This window comes from Schistocerca piceifrons, chromosome 1 (genome assembly GCF_021461385.2).
Source record: "Schistocerca piceifrons isolate TAMUIC-IGC-003096 chromosome 1, iqSchPice1.1, whole genome shotgun sequence".
Lineage (NCBI taxonomy): Eukaryota > Metazoa > Arthropoda > Insecta > Orthoptera > Acrididae > Schistocerca > Schistocerca piceifrons.
This window is the reverse complement of record NC_060138.1, coordinates 990967639-990993609: the sequence shown is the minus strand read 5'-3', so window position 1 is coordinate 990993609 and position 25971 is coordinate 990967639. Positions and strand designations below refer to the sequence as shown.

The 25971-nt window shown below is 40.2% G+C and overlaps 1 protein-coding gene across 1 annotated transcript in view; it reads left to right on the top strand.

The window, feature by feature from the left end:
• The window catches only part of LOC124777019 (lachesin-like), a 1140424-nt gene that overhangs the window by 923928 nt on the left and 190525 nt on the right, over positions 1–25971 (top strand). The window lies entirely within an intron of this gene.

Genomic DNA, 25971 nt, shown 5'->3' with positions numbered 1-25971 from the left:
GGATGTTCCGCATTTATTCCACACAAAGTGGAGTTCAGATAAATGCATAATGTCTTGGTTGGGCCTACCTGTCACGCTTCGGTACTCATAAACACAGGCCGGCCGGAGTGGCCGAGCGGTTCTAGGCGCTACAGTCTGGAACCGCGCGACCGCTACGGTCGCAGGTTCGAATCCAGCCTCGGGCATGGATGTGTGTGATGTCCTTAGGTTAGTTAGGTTTAAGTAGTTCTGAGTTCTAGGGGACTTATGACCTCAGAAGTTGAGTCCATAGTGCTCAGAGCCATTTGAACCATAAACACAAATTTCAATGTTTTCCGTTGAATCGGACTTTGTGTGTAATTATTATTATTATTAGAATTCAATTATACAGTAGCATAAGTCCTCACTATTTCGTAACTGCCCATACCAGGAATAGTTGCTTCTACGTTTCACTTTTGGTCATGAATCTGGCGCGCCATATACCCCTCAGTCTTCAAAGAATAGAATATGAATCATAGCCGTCCATTTGTCATTTTCGTACAATATACATAACTGTTTTGGTGAGTATCAGATTCATATTTCATTACACACTATGTCGAATTTCATAGATGGGCGTTCTTTCCCATTTGTGGGGCAGAGAAAGAATAATTTTTCGAAAATAATTTATTTTGGGCGGTAATACTTGCTGTGTAGGTGAAATACGAAATGTCTTTACGCAAGCCCCCCTCTCTCTCTCCCTACCGCCCCTATTTCACACGAAATCGTGTCAAATGGGAGAATTCGTCAGTCTTTGCCAATTTGGCCAACGTTTATTTCCAGAACTAGGAGATGGTGTACATATTTTCTTAGTTGGATTAATTCAATTTCTTCTGGTTGGACACCACAGACCTGATATAGTTGAAGGAAGACATCATCCTACCAGGTACTTAAGCATATCACACTTGAAATTCAGCCAGGCTCGGAACTAGTAGTGGTGAATAAAGTAAAATTTTAAAATACAGCCTGGTGGAACGATGTCTTTCTTTAAATATAGCTCGAAGCAGTAGGGTGGTTAGTCCAACCGAGAAAACGTTTAAAGGTAACGAATTCAATAATACTAAGATATTAGATACTGCAGTGAATAAACTGTATTCATTGTCAATAAACAACAAGGTATCTGTGACATTTTTCCTTATTCACAGAGCATCAGAGGGACTTTAAGGTTCCATTAAGTAACAAAAAAGCTTCCCAATGTTTCGTACCTGATCCAGATAATAAGATCTGTCCAGCTCAGCAAGCTACTAAAAGACATAGCACTTGCTGAATAGGTAGTCACAAATGCGTTGCCACGTCTGTAACGAACGTGTTGTACCGTGTAATACTGATTGACCGTTGACTGTACAATCGAATATCAGCGAATTCCTCTACAAAAGTGTCGGTGCGTTAAACAAACAACATCGCTGCATATCCCAAAATGAAACTTTACCAAGTGCAAAGAATGAAACAAAAATCTGAACAATCTAGGGATCAGATCTAAAGCGATTATAACTTACTTTTGATATGCTCTGACGAATAACAACAGGAAACCTCAAGAGGTGATTTGAATTTTAATGTCTGCTCCAAAGAGCCAGAAAACTGCCATCTATCTTCCCTTTCATGCACCACCCACACCTTGACTTCAGCACCTTCACTCCTGACTAAAAACAACAAAATAAAAAAAAAATCTTGTTAGTAATATGGTCAGCACATATTAGTGTATTGTCTGCAGTTGCAGGATTCCTGTCAAGGAATTGAAGCTCTATGCACAATCCAGGTCAGTGTAGGTTTCTCGGCCGGCCGGTGTGGCCGAGCAGTTCTAGGCGCTTCAGTCTGGAACCGCGCGACCGCTACGGTTGCAATTTAGAATCCTTCCTCGGGGATGGATGTGTGTGATGTCCTTAGGTTAGTTAGGTTTAAGTAGTTCTAAGTTCTAGGGGACTGATGACATCAGCTGTTAAGTCCCTTAGTGCTCAGAGCCATTCGTGGGTTTCTCGAAGATACCGACAAGACACCGATGTTTCTGTGCGAGGCGCTGTAACCACAGAAAGGACGACTTCACTGGGAAGCGGGTCCACATTTGCGGGTGACAAATCCTACACAACTCCCCTCGCCCCTCGACACAAACTTAAAAGAGGTTAGTCCCGTAGGGCACATACTATATACCGTGATGCGTGCCCTAATTTACCCCAAGTGAGGCACTTGACTAAGAGCTCCTCAACTACTCCTTTGCAGAGGCACTGGAGTCTTTCTCCACTTAGAACTTTAAACATGGTTGCGCTGCAGCAACAGTGCACATGGAACCGTGATAGGATTGGAAAATAACAGCCAACTAGTTGCAGAATTAAAAGTTTACTAACCCTTGATCATGGTTTCGACAAATATAAATTTTGTATGTTTCAGAAGGGAAATATACTCGTAAAATCACAAATTGAGAGAAACGGCTGTTTGATGCAAAGGTCCCTTGTCTAGTACGATGTGCATGTCATCTACAAATATCGATAGTTAAAATGCATAATTGAAGATAGTAGTCTAATGTTGTAGACTTTTGCCGTAAAACATTTAAAATGAAACACTAGTGCTATTGGTTCCAGCTAAGATTTATATATGCACGTGAAGTAACACCACTTACAGTACTAATGAAACGGATGATGTAATGTTGTAAGGCTTAAGATCCAAAGATACCAATATAGTTTGGCCGAAACCGGTTACCTACATGTAATAAATGTTATACTAGCGATCTTGGCCTTTGAAAGTTTCTCCAGAGTCTTTATCGTAAAGCCATACTAAATGTCAGCTGGCTCCAGTGGCATCACAAAGCCCTGCAGCTCTAGGCTACTACCTTCAGTTATGCATTTCAACTGTTGATATTTGTTGTTGACATGAACATTGTACTAGACAAGAGCCGTCAATGTGTGATTCTACAAGCCCATGTCCCACCTGAAGAAGACAAATTTATATTTTTCGAAACCTTGGTAAAGGCTTTATAAATCTTCAATTGTGAAACAGGTAGGCTATGGTTTTCCAATCCTATCAAGTTTCGTTGCCCTTTGTTCGTTTCTCAACATGACTGATCGCAGGACAGGCTAAAGGCCCAGGCGACAAAAAAGGCTGCCTGGGATGTCGACATGAGAGGGGCGTCATAGGTGCCCTAAGTGATAAATTTGTATATAGGGTGTATCATAATTAACAGTGGAAATACAGGAATGAAAGTGTACAGTAATAGAGGCAAAACCTTTCCAGCGGACATGTCTCCGCAAACAGACTGTTTGCGAGACAAAAATTTCTATTAAGTTGCCGTCTAATAGCCGTCAAATTTTCTCAAGGCCTCACCTTAATTTGCGCAAGAATGAGGAATGAGATACATCTACATAACTACTCTTCGATTGACACTAAAATGCCTGGCAGTGGGTTCTTCGAACCACCTTCAGGCTATTTCGCTGCCGTTCCACTCTCTAACAGCGCGTGGGAAAAGTGAATACTTAAATCTTTCTGTACGAGCTATGATTTCTCTTACTTTATCAGGAAGAACATTTCTCCCGGTGTAGGTTGGCGACAGTTAAATATTTTCACATTCAGACGAGAAAGTTGTTGATTGAAATTTCGTGGAAAGATCTCGCCGCAAAGCAAAACGTCTTTGTTTTAACGATGGCGACCCCAACTCCCTTGTCACATCAGTGGCTCTTTCTCCCCTATTTCGCGATTGACTTATTTGATCTCCTCCCTGCCCTATCTGAAAGGATCCAATACCGGACAGCAATACCCCAGCAGAGGACGCGCAAGCCTAGTGTAAGAAGTCTCTTTAGTAGACCTGTTGCATCTTCTAAGTATTCTGCCAATAAAACGCAGTCTTTGGTTTACTTTCCCCTCAGTATTATCTGTATCATCGCTCCAGTTTAACCATTTTATAATTATGTGATTAATGGGTCACAGGCGCATTTTGCAGCTGATATGACACGACATCTAATGTGTCAGTATGGTCCAAGACTGACACGTGAAAGTTAGATGATATGCTTTGTATATCTACTTCACTTCTTCCAACAGATGATGAAATAATTTGTAAATTACAGAATTAACAAGTTCCATTATTAAAGCAAAATATTAACAAAAATTATGTATTGTTGCTTTGCACTTATTTTAATACATAGCGCATATTTGTTGAAGCTAGAATATTAATAAATGTAGTTCTTTATACCTTCACAAAAAGCGTAAAAATGTCTCCGAAATTACCTCAAATGTAAATAAATGGTTCCCTCTTTCAAGATTTAGCACTGGAAACAGATTCATAATTAGATTTCTGTTACAGAGGAATGTCAACGTAGTACTTATTTCAAAAGCAAACAACGACCCATTTCCCGGATCCTTAGATTTAGATTTATTTTTAAATATCCCATCAAAAACCCAGGGAAAGGCAACGAATTTTTGACGCAGGAAAGGGTCAAACGATATGTCGCTAGTGTGAATAAATGTTCTCGAATCTATCCGACCTCCTCGTCATCACTAACACGTCTCACAGGACAAACTGAACATAAGTCGACAAACTGAACATAAGTGGCAACTTAGCCATATAGACAGAAGTATTTGATGGATTACTTCTCACAACAAAGAATATTCAGCAAGGCTGCTGGTTACTACGCAATCAAACAGTTGTAGTTGGACAGCATGATGGTGTGCAGGAAAGGATAATGCGCACTCCAGGAAAACAGTTAGTAGCCTCCAGGGATCATCACGAAATTGCCGTGCAACACCACCTCTTTCCTTAAGAACGACACCAGCTCATTGAAAAAGTGGGTCCACATGTATTTTTCAGGCGTGTCAGATAAAACCACTCATTGACCATTAGGGCCTGCAGATTTATCAAATAGCCTTTTGATTTGTTTATTTTATTTATTCATTTATTTTTGAATCATGAGTTTTGTGACTGGTTTGATGCGGCCCACCACGATTTCCACTCCTGTGCCAACCTCTTCATCTCAGAGTAGCACTTGCAGCCTACGTCCTAAGTTATTTTCTGGGTGTTTCCCAATCTCTATCTTCCTCTACAGTTTTTACCCTCTGCAGCTCGCTTCAGTACTATAGAAGTTATTCTCTGATTTTCTCCCAGATATCCTACCACCGTGTTCGAGGGGTAGCGTCTTTGATTCATAATCAACACGTCCCGTGTTCGATCCCAGCCACTGCCTAAATTTTGATAAATAATCAGCATTGGCGGCCGAAGACTTCCGGCATAAGAAGTCAGCCTCATTCTGCTAACGGCCTTGTCAAAGAGGGCGGAGATGCGGATAGAGGTTCAGGGCACTTTCTTGTCCTAGGGGTGGGAAATTGCCCCTAAAGGCGGAAGAATCAGCAATGATCAACGACATGAGGATGCAGAAGGCAATGGAAACCACTGCATTAAAGATACGTAACGTGTATCGTCCCCCATTCGGATCTCCAGGAGGGGACTGCCAAGGGGGAGGCTACCATGAGAAAAAGATTGAATAACCAACGAAAGGATAACGTTCTACGAGTCGGGGCGTGGAATGTCAGAAGCTTGAACGTGGTAGGGAAACTAGAAAATCTGAAAAGGGAAATGCAAAGGCTCAATCTAGATATAGTAGGGGTCAGTGAAGTGAAGTGGAAGGAAGACAAGGATTTCTGGTCAGATGAGTATCGGGTAATATCAACAGCAGCAGAAAATGGTATAACAGGTGTAGGATTCGTTATGAATAGGAAGGTAGGGCAGAGGGTGTGTTACTGAGAACAGTTCAGTGACTGGGTTGTTCTAATCAGAATCGACAGCAGACCAACACCGACAACAATAGTTCAGGTATACATGCCGACGTCGCAAGCTGAAGATGAACAGATAGAGAAAGTGTATGAGGATATTGAAAGGGTAATGCGGTATGTAAAGGGGGACAAAAATCTAATAGTCATGGGCGACTGGAATGCAGTTGTAGGGGAAGGAGTAGAAGAAAAGGTTACAGGAGAATATGGGCTTGGGACAAGGAATGAAAGAGGAGAAAGACTAATTGAGTTCTGTAACAAGTTTCAGCTAGTAATAGCGAATACCCTGTTCAAGAATCACAAGAGGAGGAGGTATACTTGGAAAAGCCGGGGAGATACAGGAAGATTTCAATTAGATTACATCATGGTCAGACAGAGATTCCGAAATCAGATACTGGATTGTAAGGCGTACCCAGGAGCAGATATAGACTCAGGTCACAATATAATAGTGATGAAGAGTAGGCTGAAGACATTAGTCAGGAAGAATTAATACGCAAAGAAGTGGGATACGGAAGTACTAAGGAATGACGGGATGCGTTTGAAGTTCTCTAACGCTATAGATACAGCAATAAGGAATAGCGCAGTAGGCAGTACAGTTGAAGAGGAATGGACATCTCTAAAAAGGGCCATCGCAGAAGTTGGGAAGGAAAACATAGGTACGAAGAAGGTAGCTGCGACGAAACCATGGGTAACAGAAGAAATACTTCAGTTGATTGATGAAAGGAGGAAGTACAAACATGTTCCGGGAAAATCAGGAATACAGAAATACAAGTCGCTGAGGAATGAAATAAGTAGGAAGTGCAGGGAAGCTAAGACGAGATGGCTCCAGGAAAAATGTGAAGACATCGAAAAAGATATGATTGTCGGAAAAACAGACTCAGCATACAGGAAAGTCAAAACAACCTTTGGTGACATTAAAAGCAACGGTGGTAACATTAAGAGTGCAACGGGAATTCCACTGTTAAATGCAGAGGAGAGAGCAGATAGGTGGAAAGAATACATTGAAAGCCTCTATGAGGGTGAAGATTTGTCTGATGTGATAGAAGAAGAAACAGGAGTCGATTTAGAACAGGTAGGGGATCCAGTATTAGAATCGGAATTTAAAAGAGCTTTGGAGGACTTACGGTCAAATAAGGGAGAAGGGATAGACAACATTCCATCAGAATTTCTAAAATCATTGGGGGAAGTGGCAACAAAACGACTATTCATGTTGGTGTGTAGAATATATGAGTCTGGCGACATACCATCTGACTTTCGGAAAAGCATCATCCACACAATTCCGAAGACGGCAAGAGCTGACATGTGCGAGAATTATCGCACAATCAGCTTAACAGCTCATGCATCGAAGCTGCTTCCAAGAATAATAATCAGAAGAATGGAAAAGAAAATTGAGAATGCGCTAGGTGACGATCAGTTTGGCTTTAGGAAAAGTAAAGGGACGAGAGAGGCAATTCTGACGTTACGGCCAATAATGGAAGCAAGGCTAAAGAAAAATCAAGACACTTTTATAGGATTTGTCGACCTGGAAAAAGCGTTCGACAATATAAAATGGTGCAAGCTGTTCGAGATTCTGAAAAAAGTAGGTGTAAGTTATAGGGAGAGACTGGTCATATACAATATCCACAACAACCAAGAGGGAATAATAAGAGTGGACGATCAAGAACGAAGTGCTCGTATTAAGAAGGGTGTAAGACAAGGCTGTAGCCTTTCGCCCCTACTCTTCAATCTGTACATCGAGGAAGTAATGATGGAAATAAAAGAAATGTTGGGGAGTGGAATTAAAATACAAGGTGAAAGGATATCAATGATACGATTCGCTGATGATATTGCTATCCTGAGTGAAAGTGAAGAAGAATTAAATGATCTGCTGAACGGAATGAGCAGTCTAATGAGTACACAGTATGGTTTGAGAGTAAACCGGAGAAAGACGAAGGTAATGAGAAGTAGTAGAAATGAGAACAGCGAGAAACTTAACATCAGGATTGATGGTCATGGAGCAAGGAGGACATCAAAAGCAGACTCGCTATGGCAAAAAAGGCATTTCTGGCCAAAAGAAGTCTACTAATATCACATATCGGCCTTAATTTGAGGAAGAAATTTCTGAGGATGTACGTCTGGAGTACAGCATTGTATGGTAGTGAAACATGGACTGTGGGAAAACCGGAATAGAAGAGAATCGAAGCATTTGAGATGTGGTGCTATAGACGAATGTTGAAAATTAGGTGGACTGATAAGGTAAGGAATGAGGAGGTTCTACGCAGGATCGGAGAGGAAAGGAATATGTGGAAAACACTGATAAGGAGAAGGGACAGGATGATAGGACATCTGCTAAGACATGAGAGAATGACTTCCATGGTAGTAGAGGGAGCTGTAGAGTGCAAAAACTGTAGAGGACGACAGAGATTGGAATACGTCAAGCAAACAATTGAGGACGTAGGTTGCAAGTGCTACTCTGAGATGAAGAGGTTAGCACAGGAAAGGAATTCGTGGCGGGCCGCATCAAACCAGTCAGTAGACTGATGAAAATGAAAAAAAAAAAATAATAATAATAATAATTCCTACCATACTGTCCCTTTTTCTTGTCAGTGCTTTCCATATATTCATTTCCTCGTCGATTCTGCGGAGAACCTCCTCATTCTTTATCCATACACCAAACTTTCAATATTCTTCAGTAGCACTACATTACAAATGCTTGCAATCTCTTGTGTTCCGATTTTCCCACAGTCCATGTTTCAGTAGTATGCAATTCTGGGCCAAAAGTACGTTCTGAAAAATTTCTTCCTCAGATTAAGACCTGTGTTTGATACTAGTAGACTTCTCTTGGTCGGGAGTGTCCTTTTTGCCTGAGCTATTCTGCTTTTGGTGTCCTTCTTGTTCCAACTGTCATGGGTTATTTTACTGCCTAGGTAGCAGAATTCCTTAACTTCATCTTCTTCGTTACTATCAATCCCGATGTTAAGTTTCTCATTGTTCTCATTTCTGCTACTTCTCATTACTTTCGTCTTTCTTCAATTTACTCTCAGACGGTATTCTGTACTCATTACACATCTCATTCCTTTCAAAAGATCCGATAATTCTTCTTCACTTTCACTAAGAGTAGTAAGGACATCAGTGAACCGTATCATTGATATCCTTTCACCGTAAATTTCAGTCCTACTCTGGAAACTTTCTTTTATTTCCATCATTGCTTCCTCGATGTATAGATTGAACAATAAGAAAAGGCTGCCTCCTTGTCTTACGCACGTTTTAATATGGGCACTTCGCTCTTGGCCTTGCAATCTTATTGTACCTTCTTGGTTGTTGTACATATTGAATATTACCTGTCTTTCCCTACAGCATACCCCCATTTTTCTCTGAATTTCGAACATGTTGCACCATTTTACTTCATAATCTTGCATACATTATCAATCACAACGTCAGAACTGCCTCTCTGGTGACTTTATCGTTCCTAAACGCGAACTGATCACCATGTGTGAGTGTGTTTGGAGCTTACCGCCGCTCAATGCAGAGGTTGTCAGCGCCCATGTGATCTAACAAATCCTCCATTTTCTTTGCCACTGTTCTGTATATAATTTTTGTTAGTAAACTGGAAGCATGAGCTGTTAAGCGGATTGTGTAATAATTGTCGTACTTGGCGGCTCTTGTAATCATCGGAATTGTGTGGATGACGCTTTCCGAAAGTCATCGTATATCGTCAATTGTATACACTCTACCAACGTGAATAGTCGTTGTGTTGCGACCTCCTACGATGATTTTAGAAATTTCAATGGACTGTTATAGATCCCTTCTCCGTTTCTTAAGTCTTCCAATGCTCTTTTAAATTCTGGTTCTAGTACTGGATATCCTAGCTCTTCCGTATCGACTCCTGCTTCTTCTTCTGTCGCGTCATAGGGTATTGGTTCCCCTTTCGATGTACTCTTTACACCTATCCGCTCTGTCGTCTGCATTTAACGATTAAATTCCCATTGCACTCTTAATGTTACACTACCTGCTTTTAATTTCACCGAAGTTTGTATTGACTTTTGTATATGCTGAGTCAGTCCTTCCGACAGTCATTTCTTTTTCGTTGACTTTCTTATATGCTGAGTCAGTCCTTCCGATAATCATTTCTGTTTCGGTTTCTTCAAATTTTTCATGCAGCCATTTTGCCTCAGTTTCGCTGCACTTCCTATTAATTTAATTCCTAAGAGTCTTGTATTTCTGTGTTCCTGAATTTCCTTGAACCTTTTTGTACTTACTTCCTTCGTCGATCAGCTGAGGTATTTCTTCTTTAACCTCTGGTTTCTTCGCAGTTACCTCCTTTGACCCTATGTTTTTATTTCCATCTTCTGTGATTGTCCCTTTCTAGAGACATCCATTCAACTAAACTGTCTGCTGAGCTATTCATTATCGCAGTATCTACGGACTACGAGAAGTTTAATACTACCTCGTCAATTCTTAGTATTTCCGTATCCCGTTGTGCTTTCATTCTTCCTGACTAATCTCTTAAAACTTCAGCCTACTCTTCGTCGTTATAAATTTTGACGTGAGTCTACATCTTCTCTTGGGTGCGCCTTGAAATACTATACCTGATTGTGGAATCTCTGCTCGACCTTGTTGTAATCTAACTGAAATCTCCCGGCCTTTTTCAAGTATACCTCCTCCTCTTGTTATTCTTTAACAGGGTATTCGCTATTACTAGCTGAAATTTATTGCAAATCTCCCCTACAACCGAATTCCGATCCCCTATGATTATTAAATTTTCACATTCCTTTACGTACTTACCCGCACTTACGTTGTTGTTGTTGTTGGTGTGGTCTTCAGTCCTGAGACTGGTTTGATGCAGCTCTCCTTGCTACTCTATCCTAAGCCAGCTTCTTCATCTCCCAGTACCTACTGCAACCTACATCCTTCTGAATCTGCTTAGTGTATTCATCTCTTGGTCTCCCTCTACGATTTTTACCCTCCACGCTGCCCTCCAATACTAAATTGGTGATCCCTTGATGCACTTACGTACTTTACGCAATTACCCGTTGGGCATCCCCATATACTTTCCCTATCTCTTCATCTTCTGCTTCGACATCGGCGTGAGTATCTGAACTGTTCTTGTCGGCTCTAATGAGATTAATCCTATTACTAAACTGTTTATACGAGGGTCACTCCAAAAGAAATGCACACTATTATTTTTTTTTTAAATCTTTTATTCTACATGTTTGAAAGTTTTACAGTGTGTAGATGCATCCTTTAGGAACAATATTATGATTTCTCCACATAATTTCCACCCCTCTCAATTGCCTTACGCCATCTTGGAATCAGCGCCTGTATACCCACACGGTAAAATTCTGGACCAGCCTGTTGGAGCCACAGTTTGGCAGCGTGCAAAAGGGAGTCATCATCTTCAAACCTTGTTCCACGAAGAGAGTCTTCCAATTTCCCAAGGAGACGATAGTCACATAGAGCCAGGTCAGGACTGTAACGCGGGTGTTTCAGTGTTGTCCATCCGAGTTTTGTGATAGCTTCCATGGTATTTTGACTGACACGTGGCCGTGCATTGTCGTGCAACAGCAAAACGTCCTGCTTTTGCCGATGTGGTCGAACACGACTCAGTCGAGCTTGAAGTTTCTTCAGTATCGTCACATATGCATCAGAATTTATGGTTGTTCCACCTGGCATGATGTCCACAAGCAAGAGTCTTTCGGAATCGAAAAAGTAGCCTTAGCTTTTCCAGCAGAAGGCGAGGTTTTGAATTTTTCTTCTTGGGTGAATTTGCATGACGCCACTCCACTGATTGCCTCTTCGTCTCCGGTGAAAAATGATGGCGCCATGTTTAATCACGTGTCACAGTTCTTCCAAGAAATTCATCTCCACCATTCTCGTACTTTTCCAGAAGCTCGCTGCATACCGTTTTTCTTGTTTCTTTGTGAGCCATTGTCAACATCCCGGGAACCCACCTGGCACAAAACTTTTTTAACGCCAACACTTTCAGTATTCTGCAAACACTTCCTTTCCCTATCCCAACGTAGCGTGACAATTCGTTCACTGTGATGTGTCTGTCAGCAGTCACCAATTCATTAACTCTCTGCATATTGTCTGGAGTGTGTGCAGTACGAGACCTGCCGCTGCGAGGAAAATCCTCGATATTGCCGTGCCCACTTTCATCACGTAACCTGCTTGCCCACCGACTAACTGTTCTGAGATCGACAGCAGCATCTCCATACACCTTTTTCAACCTCTTGTGAATGTTTCCCACTGTCTAGTTTTCACAGCACAGGAATTCTATGACAGCACGTTGCTTCTGACGAACGTCAAGTGTAGCAGCCACCTTGAAGACATGCTGTGACGGCGCCCCTCACGGGAACAGGTTGAACTAAGAATGAAAACAAGAGGGAAGGATGTATCCACACACTGTAAAAGTCTCACACAGTCAGAATGAAAAGTGTATTTTTACAAAAATAGTGTGCATTTCTTTTGGAGTGACCCTCGTAGTAATGTAACTCTCTGACTTACCTTCCTATTCATAACGATTCCCACTCTCCTAATACCATTTTGTGCTGCTGCTGACCAGAAATCCTTGTCTCTTTTCCATTTCTTTTCACTGATACGCACTATATTTAGAGTGAGCCTTAGCATTTCCCTTTCCAGATTTTTTTAACTTCCTTACCAAGTTCGGCCGGCCGCAGTGGTCATGCGGTTCTAGGCGCTTCAGTCTGGAACCGCGCGACCGCTACGGTCGCAGGTTCGAATCCTGCCTCGGGCATGGATGTGTGTGATGTCCTTCGGTTAGTTAGGTTTAATTAGTTCTAAGTTCTAGGGGACTGATGACCTCAGATGTTAAGTCCCATAGTGCTCAGAGCCATTTGAACCATTTTTGAACCTTACCAAGTTCAAACTGTTGACATTCCACGTGAGTACTCATAGTACATTACCCTTTCTTTAATTATTCAGTCCTTTTCTCATGTATCAGTCCCCACGCAGAGATCCGAATGGGGGACTAATGAGAAATATTTTGCCAATGGAGATCTCATCTGACACTTTCTCAGTTACAGGCAACATGTCCTCTGGATATACGTCATGTGTATTTGTGGTAAGACCAATATGTAGGTCTTTTTGACGGTCACAACTTCATTTATGGTCATACACAGTCAGATCACCTAAAACATTTATACTTCTACATACACCGTCACCTTTTCATGATACACAAATTGCCTCTGAGTCGTCCACCTTACGATTATTGGGAGTCCTAACAACAAGAGGCACATTACAACTAAAATAAGATGTACTAACATCTCTATAATACACATCACTAATCTGAAAACTACTGTAAGTAATAACATAACGTCCATAAAAACTCTCCAGACCATCAGCGCTTGCAGTAGCCCCACAACGAACGGTAGCCACGGTAATCCAATTACAGCCATGTGAAGCAGAATCATTCTTCGTAAAGACATCCTCATGCCGTTGATCACTGCTGATTCTTCCATCGGCACTTTCAGTAGCGCCACAAGGAACGATAGCCACGGTAATGCAATCACAGCCATGTGAAGCAGAATCATTCTTTGTAAAGACATCTTATTGCCGTTGATCACTGCTGACCCGTCTGTCTTTCAGGGGCAGTTCCACACCCCAAGCGCAAGAGAGTGCCCTGAACTCTGTCTGCTCCTCTGCTCTCTTTGACCAGGCCATTGGAGGAATGAGGGTGACTTTTTATAGCGGAAGTCTTCGGCCACCATTGCTGAAAACTTTCATTCAAAACGTGAGCGGTAGCGGGGTTCAAACCAAGGACCGACGACGTTTCGATTGCTGATCAAAGACGCCACCCCAGGTTTGCTTGGTACCGGACTCCAAATGTTCAGTACATAGGGCTCTCTTGTCAATATTCGCTAGGGAACTGATTAAGATGGATGTGAATTCACTGTCACTAGCAATTAATATTGAGTTTGAAACCAATTATCATTAACAAGATATGACAGTCATCTTATATCCCTACCGATTAGGACCTTTCCAGGGATTGTTGTTACGCCGAGTGGCTGAGAATAATACACCATTCTTCGGAGACACATACCACATTTTGTGTTAAGACATCAACAAATCTGGCAACTTCATTCACGCTCTGATCATGAGCACGTCCATAAAAGGATAGCTCCATTCTAGCATCCCGTCATTGCGACGACTCACCATACAAGCGATTCGCACATACACAGTACTCCAGGGTCATGATTACGTCAGTGGTGAATGGTTAGATGACGGCCTGGTACCAGTTCTAGTCTAATTACAGGCTCCAGATTGATTACTGTGCTCTTCTAGGGGGGGATGTTTCAAATGTTGTCCGCTGAGCTTGCCAAGAGCAGCAAAAATGGGGTAACGGGAGTAGGATGCATTATGAATAGAACTGAAGGGCAGAGACTGAGTTTCTCTCAACCAATAACAGAATTATTGACATCAAAGTCCACAGCAAAACCTACGCTACACCAATGATTCAGATGCACATGTTGATGCCGAAAGCGTAAGTTGAAGATATAGAAAGAGTACATGAAGACACTGAACAAGTAACTCTGTATGAAATTAGATGAAAATCGAATAGCTATAAGTGATTCGAACGATGCAGTAGGGGAGGTGTAGAATAAATAGTTAAGGAAGATTTGGGCACGGTAATTGGGTTAAGGAAGAAAGAAGGTGGCTTGAGTTCTGCAGTAAATTTCAGCTTGCAAAAGCAAATACGCTATTCAAGAAACACAAGCAGGGGAGATATACCTGGAAAACGCCTGGAGGCATGGGAAGAAACCAGCTGGATTCATCATGGCGAGAAACAAACTTCGAAATCAGATACTGGATTGTAAGGTGTACCCAGGAGAAGATGTGGACTCCGATCACAGCAAAGAAGTGAGCTACTGAGGAATGATAAGATGCATTTCAAGATCTCCGACGCTATAGATACTGCGGCAATGATTGTCACAGTAGACATTTCACTTGGAGAGAAATGGACATATCAAGGAAGGGCGATAACAGAAGATGGACACGCAAACACAGGTACTAAGAAAGTAAGTGTAATTTGGAAAATTGTGGTAAGGTCTTATGGGACCAAACTGCTGAGGTCATCGGTCCCTAAGCTTACGCATTACTTGATCTAACTGAAAATAACTTACGCTAAGGACAACACACACACCCATGCCCGAGGGAGGATTCGAACCTCAGACTGCGGGAGCCGCCCGGATGGTGACAAGACGCCTCAGACAGCGAGGCTACCCCGCGCGGCAAAGTAAGTGTGAGAAAACGACGAGTAACGGAAGAAGTGCCTCAATTCATCGACGAAAGGTAGTATGGAAATATTCAGGGAAATTGAAGAACACAGAAACGTAAGTAACTTAGGACTAATGTAAAAACGAAGTGAAAGGAAGCCAAGGTGAAGCGACTGCAGGCAACATGTGAAGAAATCGAGAAAGAAATGTCCATCGAAAATATAAATTCATCCTATAGAAAAGGCAAAACAACCTTTGGTACAATTAAAGGATGTCAATATTAAGAGCGTAATCGTAATTCCACTGTTAACTACAGAGCAGACAGCAAGAGGTGGAAAGAGTACACTGACGTTCCCACGACAGGAGGATTTATCTGATGACTGTGATCGAGTAATAAATGGGAATCGATATGGAAAACATAGGAGATACCGGTTTTAGAGTCAGAGTTAATCAGAGCTTTGGGAGACATCCAATCAAACAATCTAGAAAGGATAGGTTACATTGTTTCGGAATTTGTAAAGTAATTGGCGAAAGTGACAAGCAAAAGATTATGCAGGTTAGTGTGCAGAAAGTATGTGGCAGCAAACATATCATCGGACTATCAGCAGAACATTACCCACACAATTTCAAGACAAGAAAGGAGTATGCATCCTTAAACATTGAAGCAGTAGGAAGATGGTAGGGTGAGAAGACGAACAAAAGCATGTAAAATTTTAACAACAATTTACTAACATTAAGAGTCACAAAAAAAAAAAAAAAACAAACAGCAAACACTTGACGTGGAAGCTCTCATGGTTCTCGGAAAAGCACCTTGCAGAATAAATAAATATAACGATTCTCGACCGAGAAAGTAAATTAGGAACACAGTTCGTGAACATTCTTCTAGTACCACGGACAAATAAAAGCTTTATAACAACCTAAACGACTCATAGTAATATTAAAAGAAACAGAAATCCAAAATTTTAAAAATGCTTACCCAATAACCGAGCAAAGCTGTTCCCGAATATCGGCTGCTATCGATATTCGATATCGCACGCGTGTGGCTCAGATATGGCTCGCACACAGAGCAATCCTCCCCTCTCACTCCTCCAAGACCCTTAATTGAATCACAGGGGTCTTTTTGACGCGACAACCTTTCATTTTACCAACTAAATCCCTAAAAAATGACATATTTTAGTTTACGTGCTGTGTAATCCTTGATAATACAATTGAGTTCTTTAGGAAAGAAATTATCTGTTGCAAGTCAATTTAATTACATTTCTTTACTAATTTTGTAATCCAACAAGTCTAATATATTGCGCGCGACCTTTCGACATCATAGCAAACAAGGCTTTTTTCGAATAGTTTATTATAGGTCTGTCTGGCTTATTATTTGCTGAATTACCGACAACAATTACGTTTGGCACAGCTTCACTTATTGTTGATAAGTCGAAAATATTGCAAAAGCTTCAATTGGGTATACTTTTGAAGGTAAATGTACGTCTTCACGCTAAAATTGGTTGAGATAAGCGTAAGTATAGTTTCATGAGCAGAATCGTTATGTGAGGTACTTTTAATTTTCACTTATAGCATGCATGCATATTATCTGTTAGAAGAGAAAGAATATCAACTGAAGTCAGCAGCAAATGTGATCAGAATTTGGAATCAAAAATGGGTAGACGAGGAAGTTTTGTTTGATCGGGAGGGTGGCACTGATAATCCCCAGGATAATGAATCCGCGCCTTCTAGCATTCCAAATGTAGACAGTTTAGAAGAGTGTTTACTCCTTTATTGGCAGTGATGGAACTCAGTGAAGCGAAACGCAGGCTACTATTCAGAATAAATGGATTACACAATATTACGAAAATTCCTACTGAACCAATACAAGGTAATGTAACTGTCACTCTAAGAACAAAGTGGTTTACCTTATCTCACAAATAATGTAAGAGGAAATTGTGCGTTATACTGATTTAGAAGGTAGGCCAGTATCTAGAAGAAAATGGCAGGTTATTAGCCTGAGGAAACAAAAGCATTTTTGGACCACTGTCAGACAAAATAAACGAGTGTTGCTTGTACTACAGTATATACACCAACAAAGATGTTGGGGGACAGGGGGAACTTCAACAAATATTACAATGAATAATTTTTACAAGTGCTCATTATTTGAAGAACTACTGCAGATAAAGACTACAACAATGTTAAATTAGAGACAACACAACAAGGTAATTCCACCAGAAACGAATGTTTCCAAGTCTAGCGAAGTTTTACCAACAACAGTTTTATACAGCTCAGTTCTCTGCACCACTATGGCACGTTAGATAAAGAACCTGAAAAGGATCTAGAGATGGTTTTATTCAATAACAGAACTGAATCAAGTGTTGATATTCTTGACATACAACTGCAGTAGAGAGCCAATATGACAGCTTTTTGACATATGTGCAAATGGAATGGTTGTACAACCCATAAGTACGCTGTTTATTTTCGTAGGAACGGTCCAGTGACCAGGAAGGCATTCCTCATAAACGAGGAATTTTACTGATTGAATTTGAACAAGAAATGATATTGATATGGGGAAGGGAGTTAACAGTCTACACCTCATAAAGAATGTTCTAAAAACCATGGAACACTGTGGAGTTACTCGCCAATACCTGAAAATTGCATATGGACTGAGAGATCATCAAAAAGGTAATGTTCTGTGTGCCCACATACATTAGATACAAAGAATGATCAGAAATGCAGCAAGTGCACGAAAATCAGTTGTGAAAACATAGTGTAATTATTTATAAATCGGGTATTTTTCACTAGCTGAACTTTTGATGTAGGTCAAGTAAAAGCGAATGTTTTTTGCTTAATCTCAGAAAAATTATGATGCACCTTACGATTTCGTATTTCATGTAATAAATGATCACAACATCAAAATAAATACTATCTTATTTATCATGTGTTGCCAAATCCATCATGATTTCATAATAATTTTTTAATGAATAGCTTTTTTTCTTTCTTCTGAGACAAGGATATTATAGACCTGCGTCATGCAGTTTTGCAAATCCAGCCATTCATGCACCCAAGGGTTCAGTCGAAACAGGTGGGGGTGGGCGTGGCGCGCGTGGTTACCAGAAGAGATCGGTAACTTACTGATATTTGCCCTGATACACAACTGGGTGGACTGATCTTCGATCGAGAAGCTCACTGGGGAAATCACTCTGAATATTTTTTTTGTGTGGCCCCACAGTCTGAGGCAACATTTTTGAAGTCACCATCTATGACCTTTCGCTCTCTACAGAAAACTTTCCAAAAAAATACCGAAATAGCGCACCTTCTCTTTTTAACTGGGCAACCTCCCTCCAGTGTGCAATCTGAATATTGTTCCTCATACCTTCCTAGTTTTCCCTAATGACTTTAGGATTGTTATTCTCAGGCAAGAGGTCCTTAATGGTCCGCAAGTTAGACATTGTTGGATTTATGGAGAAGGTAAATATGAGGATGGTAAGGGTGGTCTCGAGCAATTCGTGTACAGTGGTACTGAAAGTGACATTAAGCCATCCAGTAGACTGATCCCACAAAGTCTAGGAATGGACATGGAAAGCAACCAGGGCTGACATTTAATTCCAATTAACACAGCTAGCAGGCGAGTGTTGTAGGTAATAAATGGCGGTACTCGGGTTGCTCTTAGCTCTCATACACCCCTCACACTGGACAACTAATTTCCTAAAATCTTTAATTTTCATTATTGTTTTGTATATCCCTAGGTGCCCCGCCCCCCTCCCACACAGAGAACAATGGACGTGCCAGAAAACAGGGGAAAGCAATTCCTTGGGTATCCGTATTTTGTCCTTCCAATCATAGCAGTTTCAATAGCAGGGCATCCTCTATTTAGTGAGTATCCAGGTACTTCTTTAAACTCTTTGGGTTGTCATTTTATACCGGGGAAAAAGAGGTCCTGCATCCTGTCTCTACTAAAATTCGAAACCATTCTGGGCAAAATAAATAAGTATTACGTTTCTCCACCGAGAAAGCAATTTAAAAAGGCAGTTTAGTATCACCACAAACAAATATAAGATTATGAACATCTTAAACGCCTTCTGGCAATATTTTAAAAAATCGAATTTCAAAATTTTTAAAATGAACAAGGCCTTCCTGCAAATGATAAATAAATAATTAAAAAACGATTATGACCAGTGGTGAACTGTAAGTTTACAGTAAGTGGTTTTAGTTTCAGTTTAGTTTGAGTTATGTCATGTTCTGTAGATCATTTTCTCGATTATTTTATCGACATGATGTGGAACAAGTCAGATTACAAGATATATATACACACATATGAATAGTGCTAATATTAATATTAGTGAAATTTTTTGATCTACACATGCAACTACGTTTAGAGGTTCATTTTTTTTACCAGTTCTGAAACAGAAACTCGTCGACGGAATAGAAGGAGCTGACCAAAAGAAATGATTTTAAGCTAGATTCAAAACTTGATCTGCTGCCTGCCAGACACTTTATGTTGTTGGGCAAATGATCAAAGATTTCTATTGCTGAATAATGTACTCCTTTTTGAACAACTAACAGCCTCAATAACGGATAGGAAAGGTAGTTTTTCCCTCTAGTGTTGTATGTATGAACATCACTGTTCTTCGCGAACTGAGATGGATTATTTGTAACGAATTTCATTAGCGAATATATGTACTCTTATGATGCAGTTAAAATACCTAACTCATTGAAAAGGTGCCTACATGACTTCCTTGGGTGAACACCACTAATTATTCTCACTGCTCTCTTTTGTGCAATCAATACTCTGTGTCTAAGAGTTGAGTTACCCCAGAAAACTATTTCATAAGACGTTATTGCGTGGAAATATCCAAAGTACGTTAGGAGGCTGACCTGTTTATTACCAAGACTAGCGATTATACGAAGAGTGAAAGAAGCTGAACTTAATTGTTTGAGAAGCTCGGTAATATGCTTCTTCCAGTACAAGTTGTCATCAATGTGAACACCCCAAAATTTGGAGAAATCTACCCTGTTAACTGAGCCCTGTTCATATGATACATCAATTGTCGGTATGACTCTATTCGGTGTACAGAAATGGATATAGTGAGTTTTTTCCAAATTAAGGGAGAGTCTATTTTTTGAGAACCACTTAATAATTCTTTAAAAGACATACTTAACAATATCCTCAGCTGCTTTCTCTCGAATGTGATTTATTATAACACTCGTGTCATCGTCAAAAAGTACTAGTTCTGCTTGCTGAACGTTAAGTGAGAGGTGATTCACATGAATGAGGAACAGCAGAGGACCCAAAATTAAACCCTGTGGGACTCCCTTTGAGATAACTTCCCATTCACTAGAATTTACCACCCTCCCAACATTATTTGTGGTATTCAGCACAAATTTTGCTTTCTGTTCATTAAGTATGATTCAAACCAGCTGTGTGTATAGCTTTCCGTTCCATAAAACCTGAGTTTTTCTAAGAATGTGACATGATCAAAACAGTTAAATGCCTGAAGAGAGACAAAAAATACCAACTAGCGATAATTTGTTATTTAGAGCTTGTACTATTTGATGGGTAAATGTGCAGATAGCATTATTAGAAAATGAAGTCAGCAGTGAGATTTGTCTATTATTATTTTAGTCACTCTTGTCCCATTTCTTATGAAAGGGTTTGACAGTTGCGTATTTCAAACTGTCCGGAAAAATTCTCTGTGCCAGTGAAGCATTACATATATTACTAAGGACCCGAGTTATTAAATTAGAAAAACACTTCAAAAGTCTGTTAGAGACTGACTCCATCAACACCACATGAGCTCTTGATTTTCGGTATATTTATAACTCCTTTAATTTCAGTGGGAGATGGTGCTATTTCTAAAGGCCTAAAGTCCAGGGCAATGGCATTTTTAACCTATTTTTTTGCTTCTTCAACTGAAACCTTTAACCCTATTTGTGCTGCTACATTCAGAAAGTGATTGTTAAAAATACTTGCAACTTCAGAATTATCACTCACAACATCATCATTTAGCTTTATTGCTATGGTATGCTGTGCACTGTCAGGCTGCCCCGTCTCCCGTTTGACAATATTCCATATAGTTTCAGTCTTATTATCCACATTATTAATTTCTGTCAGAACGCATAACCTTCTCGACTTTTTAATGAATTTCCTTATTACAGTACCTTGCGTAGTAAGCAAGTAGCATCGGATCCTGACTTATTCTGGCCTGTCCATATATTTCCTTCTTCCTCTTGCACGATATATTTCCCTTAGTAATCCATGGCTTACATGAGTTTGAAATGACTTTTTTGGATAACGTTTCAGGAAAGCAACTCTCAAATATTGAGACAAATTTACGGTAGAATAAATTGAATTTGGCATCAGCATCATTTTCTGTATATACTTCATCCCATTGTACCTCTTCTAGGCTCCTCTTAAAACCCTGTACCCTGTTCGCACCAGTAAGCCTCCCTGCCTTGTGTAAACCTTTCTGAAGCCTATAAGGTGCTGTATGTATTATTTCCTCTAACTGTGCATCATGATAAGATAGCCCATTAACAACTGGGTCCACATTAATTGTTTTGGCCTGAGCACTGTCTATTAAAATGTTATTGATAAGTGACCTACTATCCTGCGGCACACGAGTTGGAAAATTTATAACAGATACTAGATTGAAACAACCAACAAAGATTCTACCTCATTTTTACTATTCGTATCTTTTGAGAAATCTACATTAGAACCACCACAAACCACTAACTGCTTGTTTTTGCCTAACAGGTAGCTCAATAATGCCTCTAGATTTTTCATGAAGTGTTGAAAGTTACCTTGAGGCGATCTGTAGATTGTTACAATTACTATAGAAGTGTATTGCAGTAGTAACTCACAAGCACATGCTTCAAGGATCTGATCTACACAAAAACTATTGTTTTCAATATTTTTGACTTTGTATCTAGTTTTTATATAAGCAGAAACTACTCCTTTTTCCATGTTGACTCTACATGAATAAGATGCTAATCCGTAAACCCTTAAAACATCTATACGTTCAGAATTTACCCCATTTTCTAGGCATACAGTCCTCTAATGTTCTGATGGAACACACAAATTTTTTTTCTTTGAATACATTATGGCACTGTTCTGTTTTAATCTCTTTCAATACTCTGCCTATAACCTGACTCTAACCTAAAAATGTGTCCCTCTGACTCCAGTAACCACAAGGATTTTGTCTTGTGTGCGTGTGGCCCCTCTTACGTTTTCTGCAAGAAGATCAACTAATCTATCCTTCCCCCTCCTGTTCAGGTGTAGGCCATGACTATGTAACTCCAACTCCCAATTGCATCAACAGGCACAGCACTGATATGAGATTTAGTTTCTGCCAACAGTAACCCTCAAAGCTCTCTGTTAACACGGTTAACCCAGGGCTGGTCATGGCGCTGCAAAACATCCACAAACCCCACACGAGTGTGAGTTGTTGCTGCACCTATTACATCCAGGTCACACCTAATACTATAGTCCGAATTGCTAGCTGGTCTGTTTCCTGCTTCTCCTACTATAAGAATACGGTCCTCGCCATCAAAATCTTTGCACAAGGCCCCTGGGTTTTCTGTAACCTGGCTAAGCTTAGCACTAGGTTTCACAATGCTTGTGACCTGGTACTCGACTCCTAGCCTGTCCTGTAGCAACTGGCCTACACCTCTCCTGTAACTGTTAGCTAACAGCAGGACTCTTTTCTTTCTGCTTGTCTTTGCTCCAGACCTAGCATTACAATTGTTACTACGAGTCTCCTGCACCCTACTTTACTCAAAAACTGTTTGAGGTTCTTCTACTTCAGGTTACAGATCAAACTGATTGCTCACTGGAATCTGAGAAGTGATTTCTGGGGTTTTCTCCTTTTAACTACGACTTGCTACCTGTTCCCAGCTACCATTGTCTCTTTCCCCCTTCGACCTGTCTAATTCAAAGATTACTATTTCTAGTTCAGCCTGAAGGACCAAATCTTTTCTCCCTGCTCCACGATTTTCTTGTTACGGCTACATAATCTACAACTCCAATGGCGAGCCTCATCTGGCACTATGACAGCTTGCCCGCTACAATGTCCCCAGTGAAACACCAACCCACAATTCTGACATTTCATCCCTGTGCTCACTAATCTACGACAACATTTGTCTCACATGACGGCAGATTAAACAATACAAATTACACTACAAACAAACAACACAAATATAAACAATACAAATTACACTATAAACAATTCCCCTACACCAGTTAATAATTAGCAGAAAATAACTTAGCTTGCGGTGAGATGAGCAGAGAACTTCTGGACGTCAGGTGAATGTAGCAGCAGGCGAATGTAAACAGCGCTGAGTTAATTGCTGGCGTAGGTTATAATGGCGGAAATCACGAAACTAGTAAGAAACTGTAGAGGCTCGATATTTTCTAACGACAAATTTGAACAGGCGCTTTCACTGAATTGTGTATAAATACTCTAATGGAAACAGAAACACCGCTTAACGACTTTACTGCACAATATGGAAAATTAACTGTATGGAAGTATAGAAACCAAGAAAACACGAACCGAATGCAAACTATACATGTACGATACTCTTCACAATAAAGCTACACAGACACTACCTGGAAATTATTGAATAACCACATAACTTACTGTGGTCGATAATGAAAACAAACGCACGCCAACGGCTTGCACTTTAGGATAGTTATCTTTTCACGAAAACTGCACATGTACAGCGAAACCATCAATATACAGATCACAATAGATACTAATTTACTTATTTAAACTACAATATTGCCTTAATAAATTGTTTTTCCACGAGTGAACAACTATATTTACGAGCGCACTAAGCAAACACACACGCCAACGGCTTGCACTTTAGAACAGTTAAGTTTTCACGAGAACTACGCAAGCAAACGTGAGACCGTGAATATATAGATCACAATTGATACTAATTTACTTATTTAAGCTATAATATTGCCTTATTAAATTGTTTTTCCGCGAGAAAACACCTATATTTACGAGCGCACTGAGTAAACACACACGCCTGCTCCGAAGAGCTTACAAGGTCTGCAAATCGAACTTAAGATATACAGATTGCTACACTGAATGACTGACGAGGACAACTGAGGATAATAATAATAACAACAATATTCAGTCAAAATTCACATACAACGGCCAGTTACAATTCGGAGACTGAAAGCCGATACATGACGGCACTAGCTAAGAATTATTTTATTTATTTTTTAGCCAGAACAAGCGCCTTAGAACAATAATAAACATGCTGCTAACGTGGTCTTAGACGCTAGGTATTTAAGTAAAACTCCTTCTGGCACCAAATTAATAAATCAGAAAAAACACCTTGATGGAAGAAGCAAAAAATGTTTTTGAAATGTAATAGATATTCTTGATGATCTATTTAATAGAAAATGTTAACGGCCAGGAACAGTAAATACAGAATAATTAAATTATCTTTGCCCACTGATGCAACAGAGAAAGACAGAACAGTAGATAATAAAAGAAAATGGTGGTAATATCACAAGTATCGAACCATCCAAAATGTGGATCAAACATTTAAAAATTACTGTAGAAAATTACTGGTTGGACAGCTGCTTTAATAGAAGGAGACAAGTATCTTTACTAGCCACTGCTTTCAGAAAATAAATAGTACATCAAGATGGCTCTTTGTTCTGTACTAGCTGCCAGTTAAGGCACCTGACAGAGGGCAGACTGTATCGCCTAGAACCGCTCGGCACATATTGTATACCACCCGTCTCTCCCTGTAGCTTACCCCTACTTTCCTTAGAATTTAGAACATCTTGTACCATTTTACATTGGCGAACGTCTTTTCCAGGTCTACAAATCTATGAATGTCTTGAGTTTTCTTTAGTCTTGCTTCCATTATCAACCGCAACGTCAGAATTGTCTCTCTGGTGTCTTTACCTTTCCGAAAGCCAAACTGATCGTCATCTAACACATCCTCAATTTTCTTTTCCCATCTGTATATTATTCTTGTCAGTAACTAAGACGCATTAAGCTGATTCCGCGATGATTCTCGCACTTGTCAATTCATGCAATCATCGGAATTTTGTTGGTTATATTTCCCCGAAAGTCAGATGGAATGCCACCAGACTCATACATTCTGCACACAATCTAATTTGTCGCTACTTCCCCTAATGATTTTCGAAATTCTAATGAAATGTTATCTATCCCTTCTGCCTTATTTAATCTTAAGTTCTCCTTAAGCTCTCTTAAATTCTGATTCTAATACTGGACCCCTTTCTCTTCTAAATCAACTCCTGTTTCTTCTTCTATCACGTCAGACAAATCTTCCGCCTGATAGAGGCCTTCAACGTACTCCTTCCACCTACCCGCTCTCTCATCTGCGTTTAGCAGTGGAGTTCCCGTTACGCTTTCAATGTTACCACCCTTGCTTTTAATTTCACCCAAGGTTCTTTTGGCTTTTCTGTATGTTGAGTCAGTCCTTCCGACAATCGTTTCTACTGCTTTTCCTATTTATTTCATTCCTCATCTACTTGTATTTCTGCATTCCTGAATTTCCCTGATCATTTTCGTACGTCCCTCTTTGATCGATCAGCTAAAGTATTTCTTCTGTTACTCATGGTTTCTCCGCAATTGCCTTCTTTATAACTATGTTTTTCATTCCAACTTCTGTGATTTCACTGTTTAGAGATATCCATTCCTCTTCAACTGTACTGGCTACTGAGCTATTCGTTTTTTCTGTATCTATAGCCGTAGAGAACATCCTGCATATCTCGTCAATCCTTAGTACTTCCGTATTCCACTTCTTTCCATACTGATTCTTCCTGACTAATCTCTCCCACTTCTTTGATATTGATTCTTGCTGACTAATCTCTTGAACTTCAACCCACTCTTTATCAATATAACATTATGATCTGAGCCTCTATCTGCTCCTGGGTATCCCTTAGAATCCCGTATCTGATTTCGGAATCTCTGTCTGACTATTATGTAATCTAATTGAAATCTTCCTCTATCAACCGGCCTTTTCC